Below are 14,369 nucleotides of genomic sequence, written 5' to 3' on the forward strand. Positions count from 1 at the left end.
CTGAAACTAAGACCTCCCTTTCTCATTCCATCTCAGCTGAGATGTAGTATCAAACCTTGCAAGTTTTAAAAGTTTATTCAAAGTAAAAATATAGATTAAATAATTTCATCCTGATTTTAAAAATCAAAATTGAGAACTATTTAAGTTGTGTCAATGGCAGTAGCATTACCACCGTGCATAAGTCAGCCAATGTGATTCCTTGTGTTTCTCAAGGTCACTCAACATAATTGCGACTAGGGTCCTGAGTGTCTTCAGCAATGCTGACTTTTCTGATTACCTCCCTTGGTAGCCTGTTCTATTCTCCAATTATGTTCACTTTTTCTGATTAATTTGGGATAGAACAGCATGAGTTTCATTTCCAGGGACTTGTTTCCAGTGGAGAACAGTCATGTTGTGACCATGAACAGACAAAAGTACTACCAATGCACTGACATATATTATGACATAACCCTTTCAGGAGAAACATTACTTTATTAATTTTTTTTTCACATGGATATGCCACAAAAATGATGCTCAAAATATATTAACAGGAACTCAGAAAGTTAACATGAGATGCAGTGCAAATAAAAGGTTTTCCCCTGACTGCTTGAGAACACCTTATACCTGCAACACTTTAATTATTCTTGTAATTGCACTATGGTAAACTGTGATATCATGATCAAGATGCACAATCCTAGTTGCTATGCAATTTCCTGTGGTCCGTGATGCCCAGAGTTTATGTAAACAGTTGCACATGCTAATGGTGATATTCTTTTCTGACACACCAAATAGTAAGTCTCCCTTGTCACACCAAAACCAGATACCTTTCTTGGTTTTTGAGGGGACTAATTTTTTTTTTTTTTCTTTTTTGTAAATTCTTTACTTGTTCTTGCTTACTAAAGCTTTTCCACTGGGACTGAAATTTATATAAGTGATATCAAGTCCAATGATGACCAAAACTCCATTCAAATATGATTCTTTTTTCTGTGTAATATTATGTATCTGGTTTTAGAATATTACCTATTTCAGTGATCCGTTCAAAATAGAGTTTATATGAGTTCCTGGACAGACCGTCAGAATATTTTAAGGGATGCAATAAGGCCTCTGATTCTGCAGATGTTCAGCCACTCCTGAATAAATCCAGAGTAATATGAGACCCCTTATGTCTTCAGTTATCATTTGCTATTTTGAGAAATGGTCTTCAATAAAAAGAAGATAAAGTAACTCTACATGATTTTTTTAATTGGAAGTTGTATAGGTTTGGAGAGAAGATGATATGTTCTGTACTTCACTTGTTCCCCATCATGTTTAATTGAGGCAGTATTAGTATTCTCCAGATATCTTGGACACCTACTGCAATCTTAGATGACTTTCTGCAGGTCAAGACTGAAAAGCAATTTGCACAGTGTTATAAATTAAAACTGAATAATATAAATTATACAAAGTTTCATTCAAAATACCTTTTTTTTCCCCCCAATATTATTGCAGTCAAGGAGAAAGATAACTGCTGTGTGATGTCACTTTGGGTTTCCTCAAAACCGAAAGATCTGGAGTTCTGCTTAATAATTGATCATATGAAAGTCTTGATACCAATATGGGACAAACCCTAGATAATTTAAAAGATAAACCAATATGTGAAACCTGCAAGTGTTTTGCTAATTTCAGCATACAGAAAAAGCCCCAAAAACCATACATAAATATATATTTAAACATATAACTTTTATTAACAAGTTTACTTCCTGTGAACTCATTGCATATTTTTAAACTATATTTTAAACCTTACATTTGTTCAAGGGGCAAGCAAAATTTGTCAGAATGAGAAGAGTGATTTGACATGCCTAACCAGTTATAAAGAAGTAGGTATATACTCCCCTTCCAGGGTATCTTTATATTTAACTAAGAAATAAAATTCCCAGGAGATTGAACTACCATTTTTAAATGTTGATGTTCTTTACTCTGTTGTTATCCATCTTATTTCACTGATTACCAAAAAAAAAAAAAAAACCACTAAAAAAAAAAGGCTCGGACGACTATATTAGATCACATTACAAATGTCTAGCAGCTGGGACTGAGGAAGGACTGACTCACTCGAGTCTGATGTATAGGGGATACTTTTCCTCCAGTGTGAGTGGTAAAGCTGTCATCATACACAGGACTTCAGAATTATACTTCTGTTGGAGTCAACTGATGCATGGATCCAACACCGGCCCTCTGCACTCTGCTGAATTTCTTTTGCAGTAGTGATTTAACATTTTATTCAATTATTTCATGCTTGGCACACCAGAGCTTTCATGAGTTACATTTTCTTATATCACTGCAATTTCTCATGAAGAAAACAGTTCAACATCTTGATGCTTTTATACATTATAAATCAAACAGGTGTGAAGAAATGAAATCCACTCACCAACCAGGATTTTAAAAAGCGCTGTAATTTTCAGAGAAGCTGTATTTACTTCCTCACTTGAATGGTAAAACTCTAAAAGGAAGAACTCCAAGGAGCTACCTATGCCACTGTACTTGCTGTTCAGAAATGTCTTGGCATTAAAAAAACCCAAAACCAAAACCAAAGAAAAAAAAAAGGGAGATATCTCATCTTCTCCAGTATTACAACAGTATATTAATGTAAGGTTTTAACTGGATTAAGACAGAGGTGGTATGAAATCTGTAATTTGCATGACTTTTTAACTTTTCATTTTTGTAAAAGCCTTTAGAGTATGTTTAAGTTCCCGTGTAATGTCACTATTACACTATTACTGTCTCATAATTGTGCAGCTCTGAAGCAATGAAAAGTGATATATACCTCATGCATTTCCTATGGGTAAAACTAGTTTTATGATCTTATTTCGTATATAGTCTTGAGTTGAAAATTATATATATGCTGGGGCTGTGTGAATGCAAACTTTCTGTGTCTGGCAAAACATCGATTTGAGGAAAGTGTAAAAAGAGGCCATGTATAACATGGGTTTAACATGGGGCAGCCAAGAGCCTTGTGTCTCTCTGCCTACAACTTCTCTCCATTAGCAACATCTGTTGTGGTATGTGCTTTGAGATATGTCATGGCAATTTCCTTCATTGTAATCTTTGCTCTCCTTTCTGTCCAATTCCACAAAGCTCCTACAGATTTTGAAGCATTTATCCAAGCATCTATTTATACATTTTGAGTATTTTCTCTGAACTGCAAGTTTGAAAAGTTCCAAATGTGTCAAGTTTCTAATTGAACTTCAGTGCTATCTTAATGCATGAGATATTGAACAAAAACAATACTGAGAACTGACATTATGCAATCCCCCTACCGTCTGTTTTAAAGACAGGATGGATAAGTCCCTATGAAGAATACGCAATAGGATATACAGCAGCATGCATAAATATGACAGACTAGGATTATTAATAAGACCTTCTGTTTTCTCATTCACTGATAAACCTGATGATGGCAGTTTTTGGGAACAGAGAGGGTGTTGGCTTTTCAGGTTATTTCAGCTATGACTTTAGGAAGGTCTACATATTTGTTAGGATTTGGCACTCTAAATTCTTTAATCATACAAGTTAAAATGTCACTGAAAATGACACCTCCTTCTTTACCGTGCCTCACATCCACCTCTCCCTGTTTCACATCACTTATTTTTGGCCCATCTGTGTGGAGAAAAGTGTACAAAATCACATCACATATATTTGAGACTTCTTGCTCTTAGTCATGGTTATTTCAGACAAATTTGCCAAAGAGATCGTCAAAATATGATGATAATACAAAGTTTGTAAAATTTAGGATTTAGGTGATAGAAAGACTCAAATTTCTGCTTCCACTGAGAAAAAAAAAAAACCCTGACGCATAAACTTACAGGTTCTGTTAGACACTAGGGGAAACCTTAGCAGGAAATGTCCCAGAGGTCAGCCATAGGAAGAGATTTGCCTGGAATATCTGCTCTTTCAGAAGTGGGGTCAGTGGTACTTTGAGACTTGAAAAAGGAGAAGAACACTCTTCATAACTTGTTAGTCACAAAACAACCCCTATCTTTTCTCCTTTTATTTTAAAATTATTTTCAATCTTTTGCAATTTTGATTTTAATAAGTTATGGTCAGCCATCACCTTTCCTGATTATTATGACTTGGCTCATAATCTAAAGTGACTAGTTGAAATGCTTCAAGCTAACAGAACTGTAAAGCTCTGCAGTGGGAAATGCCCAATATAATGAACGTGTGGTTGTAAATGGTCTGACAATCTGAATACACCTGAGAACAATGTCAGTGTCATGCTGCAGTGCCTTATGCTGAGTTAGGAACAGGTAGACCTTTAGTAGTTTAAAGCTAGGAAGATCAGACAGCCAGCACTATGGTTTATTTTCAGAAATTTTATACAAGACACAATTGGACAAAAGTCTTAATTTGCTGCCGAGTAATTGTTTTGAGAGTAGTGAGATCAGGTCCTCTGTATGCAACTAATGAAGAGAAGATATTTCCTCTCAAGATCTTACCAATATAGATATGTTAATTTCTTTTTGTTGTCAATAGTGAACTAATTCCACAGCTTTTCAAAATAACAGGCCTTTCAAGGTATAAACTTTTTTTTTACCTGTCAATTCCAGACATATTTTGTGGGATATGCCCAGCCACTGCCCTGGAGGGATGTCTGCTGAGATAAAAGATTTCGCAATCGCCCAGCAGGACTCCCTGGAAAGGACTTTTGAGTCATGGTGAGGAAAGCTAGACCCACAATCCTTTGGGAGACCCTATGCAGATCTTTCTGTAACCCATTGGTCTGTCCCAGACCCTCTGTAATCCATTGGTCCCCTTGCTGATCCCCTGTATCCCTATAAAAGAAGACAAGTTCGCCTCTGTGAGGGAGAGCTCGTCCCTGGCCTTCCCTTCGCTGGAGGGAGCCACCAATAAAGCTACCTTCGTGCAGAACCAGCCACACGGGTCTTCTCATCTCTCTCTCCGGTCTGGTTTGGCCTAGAGGCAGCCCTGCAGAGCTGAGCTGAAATCACGAGCTGATAATCACTAAAGAGCTGATAGCTTATGCAAGGGCTCCTCTGCCAGCAGCTGAGAGGAAGATACCAGACCTCGGGCAGGCGATTCCTTTCGGGACCATCTCCCCGGACCGGTCATCTCTTCCTGGGTCGCAGCCATGGACCCCACCACCAGCTGTAATAATATTTGACCTATTCAGACATTTTCAAGCAGAGTTCTGAAGAGATTAACTGACTTAATCTCTAATGTCTAGTTTTTCTGTAAGGGCATGAAGTGCTTCAAAGGTTGGAATATTTAGACACAGAATAAGGTAGTAATGCCTTCTATGATAGCTCTTTTTACTTGGGGGTTTCACTTTTTACTTTTTTTGACTCTTGAAAGGTTTTATTTGCACAGGGAATAGTGTTGCTAAAAATGCATATGTAATTTGCATTTTATGAGCTCCTTTTTTCAAGAAATTACACTTACGAAAACTGGTGATGGGTCAAAAAAATTCAAAAAAACACACACATTCAGTGGAAAAATCTGCACAACACCTCATCTAACATTCATTCTTACTACAGCACACTACTCTTTTCCAACCTCTGGGTTATTTGGGATATGTATTTTTACATCAGCCTGCTATCCCAGTTTTATGTAACTAGATTGTTTAAAAACTTTGTTCCTAAAGGTGGATATCCACTCACCTTTTTGAAAGCTGGTGACAGGCCATTTTTACTGGAAGGCTGACTACTCACAAATTCACTGCCTGCAGATGGAATAATGCTGAAAATCCTGAGCAATATTTTCACATGACTTTCTGTTGGTTAATATTTGCACTTTATGCTCTGACTTTAAAGGAGTCAGCAATTCATTGGTATGTCCACCTTTAGCCCTCGTAGTTATTCTAAAGAGAAATAGAGGCATCTTATTTTTTTCCTGCTCCTCTTGATACATTTCCTTTTCTATCTGAAGTTACCTTCATATGTGCAGAAGAAACCCCAAAAATAGAAAAACCCCCCAAGCAAACCAATGAACAACAAAACCCCAAACCCCACAACAACCAAACCAACCAGCCAACCAACCAACCAACCCACCAACCAAAAGAAATGCTAAACCAATAGAGACTAAGCATCCAGTGACAAATTTTGAAACATTAACTGGTTGGCATTGCATCTGCCAACCTTGGCTCTTGATGATCTGGCAGCCTTTTGGCACTATTTTAAGGCAAGTCACTCATCATCATAAACTTTATTGTAGTAAAGTGCATAATTTTGAGCAGATTTTTAAATCTTCTTTTTAATGCAAGTATAATGGGCAAACAGTTCACTGCATCTCTAGCTCCTGGCATAAGGTATCCAGGAGAACAAGTCAGCCCATCAGATTAACCAGGTAATAGACCCAGACGCAGCTTTAGAACTGTAAAACAAAATTGCTTATGGAGTCTGCCAAAGTACCAGATGCTGCTGTTGGAATAAATATTTTCCTGTGCTTAGCATCTGGGCTGTGAGGTTGCTGGCAAAACCTGAAAAAAAAATTGTTAGCCACTACTATTTTTATTTGTATAGGTTTTGTTCAATGTGAGATTATTATTTTCATTATTAATACTGCCACTGAAGTTCTTTCTGAATAGTTCAAAAAGTTTCCTGTTAGTTCTATCTTATAGTAAAATAGATTTGCATTTATATTCTTCTTCAGAACAACAATTCATTTAATGCAGTAATTTATCTCTGATCAGAAATGTGACCAATAGTATGCAAAGTAATTTAATGCATAGTTAGATGAGTAAAGAAGATTCCTAACATAGGTATAAAGAAACTTTATTAAACACAGAACAAACTAGCTCAAACATAAAAAGAAAAAAGTTAGCTATATATTACCAAGTGTATATGCAAATTGTCTTTGTATTAGGAACAGCAAAATTGCCTATACTGTGGCAATTTCATATTGTCTAGATATGGTAGGCATAATCTGTAATGATGCAAGCATGAAAGTTTTATATCCTTCACGGATTTCTATAAAATCTAATTTTTTATCAATCTGTGTGAACAGAGAATTTTTTATCCATTGAATACTTAATTTTACAGGAAAACTCTAGATGCCTGAAACTTAATTATATTTTGTGGTGATTAATTTCGTAAGTTTATTATATACTTAATGAACCTAATAGAACCTATTTGGCTGAAATAAGCAAGTCAGTAGCCAAGCTTATGGTAGGACGGAGCCAAAATCTGCATATATCTTTCTCACTACAGAAATAAATAGATCCTGCTTTTACTTTTCCTGGGAAAAATTCTGTCCTCAGATGCAATTTTAGCTAAAATTTCCCATTACTAATTGTGCTTTTAAGCATTTTTTATTTTGTTTTGTTATGGGATTAATACTAATATTAACATGGTTAACAGTGGTATGTAAAAAATAAAATAATGAAATCCCTTGCACTTGTAAAAAGATGTAGAATAATCTGGTATATCTTCTCTCTTATAGCATTTTGCATTCAAAGTATCTTCCTTGACTTCAGCTGAATGAATAGAAGTTAACCTTTTTATTAGCTTTGTATTTTGCCTTTAAAAACATGATGCATTAAGAGAAGTCATGATTAATTGCTATTGAGCAAACCAGTGTCCTTATTCACCAAAATTCTGGTACACTACTGTTAAGGCATTTTGGCAGATGCCATCCAACTCCTTTGCAGCAGCATGATCGATGCTATCATTTTTGATTGATGTCTCTGACACTGTGGCATTCAAAACAGACTGAAACCTCATATGCTTCTGAGAGATGAATATAAACTTAAGTGTGAGAAATTACTATATACAAAACCTGCAAATCTCCAGTGGAGCCTTTGCAACCATTAGGATGTCCTTCACTGAGGGAAAGCAGACACAGAATTTTGGGATGTACAGGCTACAAGAAGTAGGTGATATTTCTATTTCAGGATGCTTTTAGGAAAACACCTTCTTTCTCATTCTTTCACAACACAGAAAACTAGTTTTTGCAGCATGTAAAAGGGAGCTCTTATCCAAAAAACATCCCTCTTTTCAGCGTTCTCTATAAGTATCTTGTGCTTATCTCAGGGCAGGACTGAGGGCAGCAGGCCATAAATCAATTCATCAGTTCAGATAGTGTACAGTTCTTCAGAGAATTAATAAAAATAAACACTGGATGAACATCGTGATCATACCAGATCGATAAGAGAGAAGGCTGGTGGGATTATGCTGAAGTCATAAATATGAAATGCCTAAACTATGGCCAGGGTATGAGTTAATCTGTGAACTATTCTACTGCAGTCACCAGGTAACCTTTAAGTGCTTTAAATAACTATTTTTTGAAATATATAGGTAGTTTTGAAAACAGTGAGGCAGTGGCAGAAGGCTAGCAGATATAATAATTTTATTTGAACAACTGATACTAGTCCGACATATGTTAAGTAAACAAAGGTTTCTCAAAAAATTCTGCAGAATATGATTATTAGTTAACAATATTTATCATGACTTTTAACTGTGTTCCTTGGTTTTTGCCCTGTATAGGAAACTATAAACACTAACATGAGCACATACATAATTTTGTTTGGAGGTGAAATCATGAAGAAGGGTATCAATTTCCATAAAACAAGAAATTCAGGGAGAGAGAAAAACCCCACTTAAAATGAAACAGAAAATTTTGCAAAAAAAAAAAAAATATAGGCAAGAAAGAAAATAATTTAAAATATTCTGTCAAGAAAATACTGTTAACCAGGGGGGTTGTCATAGGGATTGCTCCAGTTCAGGAGTTTTAGCGTTCTGATTCGGGCTGTATGGATTTTAGTTAGGGTGGTTTAGCATTACGATTCGGGTTGTACAGGATTTTGTTTAAATTACCGAGTGAAGTTGAGAGTTTAGGGACTAGAGATAGAGACTGCAATTAATATAAGAGATCAAGAGCTGACGATATAGAACACTAGAAATCCCCAAGCAACCTCAGCGTGACATCAGCTTGAGAGAAGCAGCCGTATCCACCAATCACCAGTTTCCCTTCAGCTTGAACCTTACACCAATAACTCGGCACACCGTGAGGGAAGAGGGAGAGACCTAGTGACGAGCCAACCACCGTCTGAGAAGCGGGAAATCTAACCCAATGAACTGAGTAGTTAAGTGGCAACATTGTAGATTGACCAATCAGAGAGACTGAACGAGAGTATAAAAGGTGATGTTCACCGGCAAACTGGTCCTCCTCCTGTGACTGAAGCTTCTCACAGTGAGGTCCTCCCACCTCTGCATCAGGAGAGGGCTACTTCCCTCCTAGTTTTTCCACCTTGTCTTTTGTTTTGTTCTCTTTTTTTTAATAAATCACCAGTTAATCATCTTCGTGGATAACTGGCCTTCATTTATTACAGAGTGAAAAAGAAAAAGATGCTGCTTTAACTGCAGAAATAGTGTATGCTTCAAAGCCTCTGGCAGCTGACATGCAAACTTGATGTGCAAAGTAAAATCTTCAGTGATTTTAACAAGTTTTCATCTAGATCCGTAAATGTAGATTAAGGAGTAGTAGGGGTGAGAGCAACTGTGGCAACTGTGGCAGCAGTGGCAGCAAATGCATCAGCAGCAGTGGCAGCTGTTGTTAGCATGGCACTATGTCTTGTGTTCCTTGTGAGTTAACCAAGGCAGAAGGTAATTCCCTTACCTGTCCTATGGACTTGGTTACTTCTCTCTACCACTTGTAGGAATTAACTGCAAGGTGTCATCACTTTCTTCAGTTAGTTGGAAGCAAATAATATCTTATACAAGAACACCACAAATTAATAATATAAAAAGAATTAATGATTCTTGATTTAATGGGTGCACTACAAGTGAACAGAACTGGAAGTAACTTCCAGTAACCCCCCACTCTGCAGCTCTTTGCTAAAGCTAGTAAAGCTACTGGCATCAAAAAGAGAAAGTAGATTTGTCTGATTTGCGAAAGCCAGAAGGAACTAAGGAAAACTGGATAAAGCAACAACAGAAAATATCAGGTAACCATGTTTGGTGTGAAAAAGTTTATATTGCTAATTGTCTTGAATAACTCTAACCTCTTTTTTTTTTTTTTTTAGTATTTCTAACTGTTTGGGGGTTTTTTGTTTTTTGGTGTTTTTTTTTTTTTTTTTTTTTGGTTGTTTGGTTGTTTGGGTTGTTGATTTGTTTGTTTGTTTTGGGTGTGGTTTTTTTGGGTTGTTGTTGGTGGTGGTTGAGGGGGTATGGTTAGACTTCAAGGACTCTCCAAATGGTCTTTTGGACTGTTAAATATCAGACAGTTACACTGCAAGATTCCTTACAGAGATAGCTTGTGAAAAATAGAATACAGCTATCCTTCTTTATCATCTTTCCTTGGTTCTGGCTTTGAAAATATTAGCAAATTCAGCATGAGACTTGAATTAAGATTTTAAAAAAATGCAAAATTGACACTTCAGAGGTAAATGATTCAGTTCTGCACTTGTCCAAACCTCTTATTTTCTATTGGCCTGCTAAAAGTGACAGCTCTGCAGTGCATCTGTGGTGGAGATAATTTTCTGTATTGTGGTCATGCCTCCCTTAGGCTCTATAGTGAATAATTGTCTCATTATGTTCTGTAATGGTCACATACTGAGCAAACGACAATGTAATGCAACTGCAAGGTAATTGCAATGCATTATAATGACGTACCCATTGAAAAAGTTTGCTCCTGGCACCTCAGGCAATGCAAAATTTTGATCTTTTCTCCCCATGTTCAATGAGAGAGAAGACATGCATTCGCATTGGTCATTGGCAAAACAAAATTCCAGGTAAATCACAACTTCTGTACTTCAGCGAAATTAGAAGATGGCAAATATACCTTAGTGAATTAGGCTTGCCATTAGGAAAAATCACAGAGGTTCAGTCTGCCTTAATTGGTTATATCTAACACACTCCAAAGTAGGCTTAGGTAACTAACTTCTTTGTGATTGATAATATAGACAACTTTAATCCTGATGACACTGTAGTATCCCAGCTGCCCATACTCAAAGCTACTCAGGAAACATTCTGTAGATGCTAGAACATGTCTATTTTCTGCAGAAAAGCTCTGAATAAATAACATGGAAAATGCTTCTAATTCTTTAAAATTGGCCTAGAAACCTTACAAACTATTTCATGCCAGCTTTGACAAGTGGTAATAACGATTTAGAAGGATATATTGTGGTGATATGCAGCAAATGGTGACAGGTTGAAAGTGTACTAGAGAAGGAAGCTGAACAAGCTTAGATAAGTGAAATTGATTTCGTAACATGCTAGGTCTGTTTTTGTTTTGTGTTTTGGATTTTTAATTGGTTGGTTGATTGGTTTGGTTTTGGTTTGTTTGTTTGGGGGTTTTTTGTTCTTGTTTTGTTTTCCTTTTATTTTTTAACTGAATTTAGAATTATGCATTTGATTAATTTTACATTCTTACAAGTTTTAAAGATAACAAATTACTATGATGGTAGAAAGATAAATGAACTGTACTCATTCCAGGTTATGGAAAATTGAAGGAAGGAATGAGAGATTGCCTTATAGGAATGAAGACGAGTATGTTTCAGTCCAGGAGTCTGTTAGATTTAACACAGCTTTTCTTTTATTTTTTTCAATTTACAGCTTCATAATTTCCACTAATTACAGGTTCTCTCACAGTCTGCATTTTCATCCTTACAGTTTCAACACATGGATCAAAAGATTAGTATGTGTTTTGTTCTGTTTAGAAACATTTCCAAAACAAGACATTTCTTGCTTTTCCCCAGTGATACTGTAAATTGTTCGTCTTTGTATCAAAATGTAATACAAAAAACTTCTGAGCAAATGTGTGTTAATGCATATAAGAAAGTGTAACACAATTTCTATGCTTCACTTCAACAGAAAGAGTAATAACACACTATAAATAGTCATGAGGCTGAAGTACAGAATCTTGCAAAGAGCAACATACTTTCAGGCCTTGAGGACTCCTCTTATTTGTCTCTTTAGCTGAGTTTGTTCCTGTGCAAAACTTTGGATGAAGAAGAGAGTCTGGCCATAAGAACTGCATGAAGCACAGGATGAAGTAAGGGTGGACCCGCTCCCAAACAAATGACCATTTCCAAGAAGTGTTAAACCAGTTGTTCTCCATCAAGGAATACATCAATCCAGAACTACAGGGAAAATGAAGAACACCAATTTCATGGCATCCTTCTTGTCCTCCCAGACTGCCTAGGGATACAAAAAACAGAGGGGGCATATGTGGGCTAAATATCACTGGTTTTCAATCAGCTTTCTTTTGCTGCCAGGCACTATACTAAATGATGTTTTTCTGGATTAACTTCATGTAGGACAACTAAGAATGTGAAAAACATGAAAATACAAGCACAAGCTTGATAATTGGAGGAACTAGCAGGCAAATAGAAGGCAAGGAAAGGGATTAATTCTGCCAACAATGTGGCATAAGTAAGGGAGAAAAGTTGAAAAGAAGGATTTATTACATAGAAATACAAATTAAAAGAAAAAAGAAAAAAGGACATTTTAAGAACTGACACAGCTATAAGGAAAAAGATGTAAATAAAATAAAAGTCAGAAATAAAGCTCATGGGAGGACAAACTTCAACAAAGAAAAAAATACATGACCAAGAAATATTTGAAAAAGAGTGGTGGGAAAAAGATGACTAAAACAAATGGGAAAAAATTCAAGCAGAATTGTAGATACAAAAATGCTGCTAGCAAGGATTTTCTTGCTAATTTCTAAGTCTGTGAGAGACTTTTCTCTCTCACAGAAGAGGTAGCAGAGTATGTAAACAACCAAGCCACCTGCAACCTTGAAAAGTCTTGTTTATGGTATAGTAGAAAAATATTTTGACAATGGATGTTTTAGGATTTTAGCCAATCACCCCAAGGGGTGGCTGATCCTTTGTCCAATTAGACTATGAAGAAAAAAGTCTATAAAAGAGTTTGTAAAATAATTAAATAAATAAATCTTGCTGCACAATTCCTGCCTGCTGGATCTTCTCTCCTCCTCCTCCCTATGGCTGCCGGACACGGTGATATACCCTAGGGCCCAGGCGTGCAGTAATACAGAATAACTAGTACAACCATATCAGTGTTATTATACAGTGAAAACAATGATTCACAAATGGCTGCATCCCAAATAACAAAGGCTGATATTTCTGCTACTCTGAAATAGCCATGCCATTTAATTCAAAATATGTTTGCATTTCAATTACACATCTTAGAAAGACAGAGAACAACCCTCACTCTTAATGACTGCACTGAAAGGCAACACTTAGTAAATTTTGGGTGTCAAGTTGGACATTTCCTTTATTTGGAAATGAGCAAGGAAACCTTTAGGATGCTAAGCAGTGAATTTTCTCCATGTGTTACAAACAGTAGGATGGCTCCTGTGGTGGAAAGCATATGTCTGGGCTTAAGACTGAAATTGCATCCAATAACATTTTCTAATTAAGAACTGCTTTTAATAACTGCTCCACACTCTTCCATCTACATTTCTAAAACAAACAAGCAAAATTAAGTGAATGAGTTAGAGGGGAAGTCTAGAACTGATCAAACAGTTTGCTGAAGACTTATTTAATAAGCACTGGAAGATGACACCCCTGGCTTCACACAACCTATTCTATGAATGTGTGCCAAAGCTGTCTTTTGGCTAGACTGCAAAATTTTTCTTGTTGCACACTGATTATAACCTTGGTGACACAATCAGCAGAGATTTTCATGATTTATTTTGTTGAAAGAGAAAAATCAAACTGTAGTTTGGAAAAAAATGCCTCTTAAAGACTTGAAATTCCCCAAATAGCTTTTAATTTTAAAATATTGGGGTTTAATATTAAATATTTTTTATACGTTTACAATGTAAACATTTGTAGGTTCTTGACAGGATGTACATCTGTCATGGATAATACACCCAGCCCCAGCTCAGCCCCATGCAGCCGCTGACTGACTCCCCACCAGTGAGATAGGGGAGAAAACTGGAAGGGTAAGAGTGGGAAAATTTACCACTTGAGACAAAGACAGTTTAATAGGGAAGGCAGAAGTCACATGTGCAAGCAAAGCAAACCAAGAAATTCATTCACCTGTTCCCATCGGCAGGCAGGCGTTCAGCCATCTCCAGCAGAGCAGTGCCCCGTGACTTAGGAAGGCAAATGTAATCTCTCTGAAATATCCCCTTCTTCCTTCTTCACATTCCCCTTTATATGCTGACAACGACATCATTTGACCTGGAATATCCCTTTGGTCAGCTGGGGTCAGCTGTCCCAGCTGTGTCCCCTCCCACCTCCTTGTGCACCCCCAGCCTGCTCACTGGTGGGGTGAGAAGCAGAAAAGCCCTGGGTGCAGTGCAAACCCTGCTCAACAATAACAAAAACATCCCTGTGTTGTCAACACTGTTTGCACCACAAATCCAAAGCACAGCCCCTTACTACCCACTGTGATGAGAATTATACCAGCCAAAACTAGCACATCAAAATT

The sequence above is a fragment of the Coloeus monedula genome (assembly GCF_965178545.1).
Source record: "Coloeus monedula genome assembly, chromosome: Z".
Taxonomy (NCBI): domain Eukaryota; kingdom Metazoa; phylum Chordata; class Aves; order Passeriformes; family Corvidae; genus Coloeus; species Coloeus monedula.